The 5,157-nt window shown below is 39.4% G+C and overlaps 1 non-coding gene across 1 annotated transcript; it reads left to right on the top strand.

Moving 5' to 3' along the window:
- The first annotated feature begins 203 nt into the window (after window positions 1-203).
- On the top strand, window positions 204-310 carry LOC116129092. The gene has a single exon (XR_004127849.1). It is a non-coding gene; the product is annotated as a small nucleolar RNA R71 (small nucleolar RNA).
- Window positions 311-5,157: the final 4,847 nt, after the last annotated feature.

Below are 5,157 nucleotides of genomic sequence, written 5' to 3'. Positions count from 1 at the left end.
GTGAAGGCATCAACTTCAGAAGACCCAAGATTTCTTGTGGTGACTCTCTCATCGGTCTTGATAGTTGTTGCTTGCCAAAACCTCAAGCAACTCATATGCCTCCTCTGGTGTCTTATTCTGCAAGGCCCTCTGAAGCTGCATCCACCATGGTTTGCAATTACCCATCAAACCTTGAAAATGTTTGGACTTGAAGCCAAACTGGCAAACCATGGTGTGGGCACTTCCTCATTAACTCCTTGTATCTTTCCCAAGCCTCATACAGTGACTCAGAATCTTCTTGTAGAAATGATGTGATATCATTTCTCAATTTCGCGATTTAGCTGGAGGAAAGAACTTGGTCAGGAATTTCTGTGCTAGATCTCCACGTTGTTATTGTTCCCAGAGGGGCCATTAAACACCCCTTGGCTTTATTTCCAATGAGAAGGGAATAACCGCAGCACATAGCACATCCGACACTCCATTTGACTTGAGGGGTCACAGATTTCCAGGAAATTTACAATGTGCTGATTCGGATTTCCTTCAAATCACCGTTGAATCTAACCGACTGCTGGATCATCGGATGATTGCCGGCTTGATCTCGAAATTGTTTGCTTGCACTGTAGGTCTAGTGATACTCGACCCTGCCATACTGTGGGAACTAAGAATTCCCTCAGTGTTCTATTTTCTTGTTCAGCCATTTCAACAAATTCTTCTTCAGGTTCTACAGCAAGTTTTCTCTTTCTCTTCTCTCTGTTAAGTCTTTCACGGTTCGCTCAAGCTCAAGGTCAACAGGAACCACTGGTTGACGTCTTGCTCTTGCATAAACTGAAACAAACAAGAGTGAAGAAAAGTGAGATCACAATTCTAATGAAAAAATAAAAACAAAATACAAACTTCAATCTAGCTAACTAAAGAAAAACTCAATGTTAACTTAAAACAAATCCCCGGCAACGGCGCCAAAAACTTGATGCATGTTTCCTACAACATGCAATATGTAGCAAGTATACTAATCACACAAGTAATATACTGATGAGTAAAGTATCGTTCCCACGAGGATTGTAAGCAAAGCACTGAGTTTCCTAATGTTTTCTAGTTGAGGTAATCGAATTCTTTGGATTGGTGGGAGCAAATTTTAATTTAAAAACAACAAATGAAATTTAATAAGGTTAAAACTTAATAAGAAAGCAATATGAAAACACGGAATAAATTCAAGTAAAACGGGTAGGGTTTTGACTTCATGGATTTTTATGGGTTAAACCTAAAATTACAATACACTCATTTCATACGCAATGGTTGTAATCGAACTCACTAACATGTAGACATACCCTCTGGGTTATGCCTTCCTATTCTTCCTTTAAACCTTCCGCACCCAACAAATGAAGATTAATAATTCCAAATCTTAAGCACAAGACTCTATAATGATTTCATTAATTCTTGAATCTATCTCTAGCATCCAATACTATAACGGTGATTACCCAAGAAGCCTAACATGATTCATTTCTCAATCTCACCATGTTCATCACATACAAATTTAAAAATCAGAGTAACACACAACCAAAGCATATTCATATGAAAATAACACAATCAAACCCTAAACCATTTAAAATCCAAACTACCATCAAAACCCTAACCCAAAAGAGATTAGTTCATAACTAAATCAATATACAAAAACGAAAATCAGAAATAAACATGTTCAACATAATGAAAAGGAATAAAGATTAGAAATCTCCCTAAAGATGAATCCTCTAGTTGGAAATCAAATCTTCTCTTTCAACCCAAATCGCTCAAAGTTCTTAGAAAAATGCAAAAGTGGCTAAACCTAAATAAAACGAAGATCCTATGCAAAAAGACTAAGTTTTTTTTTATACTTCATCCAAATACCAGCCAAACACGCACAGCACAAAGTGCGTCTAACAAAACTGGAATAATTCTTCGTCGCGGCAAAGAATGAAGCAGATAAGCTGTCCCTGGCTTACTTTGCCACGGCAAAGAAATTTCTTCGCTGGGGCGAAGCTTCTTCCTAAGTTCTGAAATTACAGAAATACCACTCGCTTGCTTCTCATTTGATTCTTCGATTCTCGGTGCTCTTCCTTGGAAACAAGCTTCATTGTGCTTATCTCTGCTCTGGAACTCTCCTATCTTAAGATCGCTAATTTCTGAGTAAAAAATATCCAATTTTGTTCTTATTTGCTCAAAATGACCATTTTAACTGAAATACGAAAAGTAACGAATTAGGAGCAATTCAGGTCAAAATGCACTAGAAAGTACCTGAAATCCGACAAAAAGGTATAGTGAAAAGTGTATATTTCACGGATATCACGACTTAAAATGACGGTTTTGCTTGTTCGCCCAAAGCGAAGGTTGATAAACGCGTATAGGCATAGTAGAGCAGTCACACATTATGTGTACGTGGTGACATGTAGTGTCCACTCTACTAATACTGAGAATCACACTGAGGAACGGTTGGAGCCATTGGATTGTTTGATTGGCTGTTGGCTTTTCATTTGAGGTTGATAGTAGGAGCTATCAACTGGTGTGATTAAGTTTGTTGGCCTACCTAATCAACTCATTTTGGCTTGTTCGCCAAAGCGAAGGTTTGAAATGGGTAGGATGGGATCTCGCGCCTAGGAAAGTTAACAGGCTTTCCGAGTTAATAGTGAGGGCATGACTGAGTAAAATAGTGGAAGCATCGTTTAATGAAAGAACATATTAAATAATAATGAACCTTATAATAACTTTATCTTTTCTGCAATTGTGATTCACCAAAATGAGCATTATGAACCTGCGATCGATAATCAAGAAGAAAACAGGTTGGATGGATCCAATTTCTCAGACTGGTATCGTAATCTTCGGATTATACTCAAGTTAGAAAGAAATTATATATCCTTGAAAAGCCATACATGGCTGAGCCTGATCCTGATGCCACTCAGGAGTAAAGGATACTTATCAAAGTTCCTTGATGATGTTGATGGTGTTCAATGCTTGATCTTAGCATCGATGACCTATGCTGAAAAGCAGCATGAGAGTATGGATGTCTTCCATTATTCTACACCTCAAGGAGTTTTCGAAACAAATGCTCGACATGAGAGGTACAAGGTGTCGAAAGCACTGTTTGGGAGTCATCTGACTGAGAGAGCCCAAGTGGTCCTATATGCTCAAGATGATCGAGACATAGAGAGGCTTGAGACATGGGATGTGGCTTGGATGCAGAATTACAAATGGATTTAATTTTGCAATCCTTGCCTGACTCTTATGCTCCATTCATAATGAATTTCAATATGAACATGATGAGAAAACCCTGTCGAACTTTTGAACATGCTGAGGACTATAGAGCAAGAATAAAAAGTCAAGCCTGCTTTACTGGTTGCTACCAGTAAAGCAAGGGTAACGGCAAGGGTAAGGCCAAGGCCAAACCCAAGCCCAATCCCAAGCCCAAGCCCAAGCCCAAAGGACAGGTTGCTCTTGGTCCTGAAAGTGGCATAGGGAGGACAAGGTAGTCTGCTCTTTTTGTGGCAAGCTGGCCACTAGAGGAAACACTGCAAGGCTTCCTCGCAAGCAAGAAGAAGTCAAAGGCTACGACTTCAGGTATTTTTATGATTGAGATTAACTTCTCTCCCTCAACTCTTTGGTCATTGACACAGGATTGGTACTCACATTTGCAGTGATGTGCAGGGACTAAGGCAGAGTAGAGTGCGCCAAGGGAGAAGTGGACCTACGAGTTGGAAATAGAGCACATGTGGCTACATTGGCTGTAGGGACTTACTGTTATCTTACTTACGAGTCTTGATGGAACTACTAACTGTTATCACGTACCTCTATTTCTAGAAATATTATTTCAGTATCCGCTTTGGATATATAGGGTACATTTTGAGATATCTAAGGATTGTGTCCTTTAGTTTGAATGGCATTCTATTTGGAACTGCAAGGTTATATAATGGATTATATGTTCTTGATTTAAACAATAAAGATATTCTCAATATTGAAACCAAGAAAGCTAAACATAGGAATCAAAACAGACATATCTCTGGCACTGTAGATTGTGTCATGTTATAAGACTCGCATTGCAAAACTTCAAAGGGATGGAGTTTTGGACCTTGTTGACTCTCAGTCATTTGAGGTATGTGGTCCTGCCTGTTAGGCAAGATGACCAAGTCTCTTTCATAGGACAAGGTGAAAGGGCTACTGAGCTGTTAGGCATCATCCATATGTGATGTATGTGGTTAACTAACAGTTGAGGCCAGAGGTGGATATTCATACTTCATCACATTTACTAATGATTTCAGTAGATATGGTTATGTCTACCTTATGAGACATAAATCTGAAGCCTTTGATAAATTCAAGGAATTCAGGAATGAAGTACAGAATATGTTGGGCGAAAGTACTAAAGCTCTTCGGTCAAAGCGAGGAGGTGAATACTTAAGCTTAGGGTTTTTTGAGTACCTGAAGGAATGTGGGATAGTATCACAACTCACCCCTCCTTATACACCCTAACATAATGGAGTGTTAGAAAGGAGGAACAGGACCTTACTTAACATGGTTAGGTCCATGATGAGTTTTGGTGATTTACCTCCATCGTTCTAGAGTTATACCCTAGAGACTACAACTCATGTTTTGAACCGTATGCCGTCAAAGTCTGTAGATAAGCCTTCATATGAGTTATGGAGTGGGCGAAAGCCCAACTTGTCTTATCTAAGGATTTGGGGTTGCGAAGCTTATGTTAAGAAATTGACTTTGAACAAGCTGGGCCCAAAATCCTATAAATGTATATTTGTGGGGTATCCAAAGGAGACCAAATGATACTACTTCTACCACCCAGAAGAGCGCAAATTTTTTTTTTTTTGCTCGATCTGGTGTCTTCTTAGAAAAGGAATATTTTCTAAGAAGTACTAGCGGGAGAAAAGTAGAATTGGATGAAGTTCTAGAACCACAAGATATACTAGACGAAGGACGGGATGATGTGCCATAGGAAGTGGTTGAACATCATGAGGAGTGCCACAAGAAGTTGTTGAACATCATGAGGAGGTTACTCCACAACTTGTGGATCAAAGTGAACCACCTCAAGTAGCATAGGAGGTACGTGATCTGGGAGAGTACACCATGAGCCTAAGAGATATAGTTATCTCGTGACTCAACATGGTGACGTACTAGTCTACCAAGATGATGAACCCAGAACCTACG

Source organism: Pistacia vera, unplaced genomic scaffold (genome assembly GCF_008641045.1).
Source record: "Pistacia vera cultivar Batoury unplaced genomic scaffold, PisVer_v2 Contig206, whole genome shotgun sequence".
Taxonomy (NCBI): domain Eukaryota; kingdom Viridiplantae; phylum Streptophyta; class Magnoliopsida; order Sapindales; family Anacardiaceae; genus Pistacia; species Pistacia vera.
Note: the sequence above shows the minus strand (reverse complement) of the source record. Positions and strands in the feature narration are given on the sequence as shown.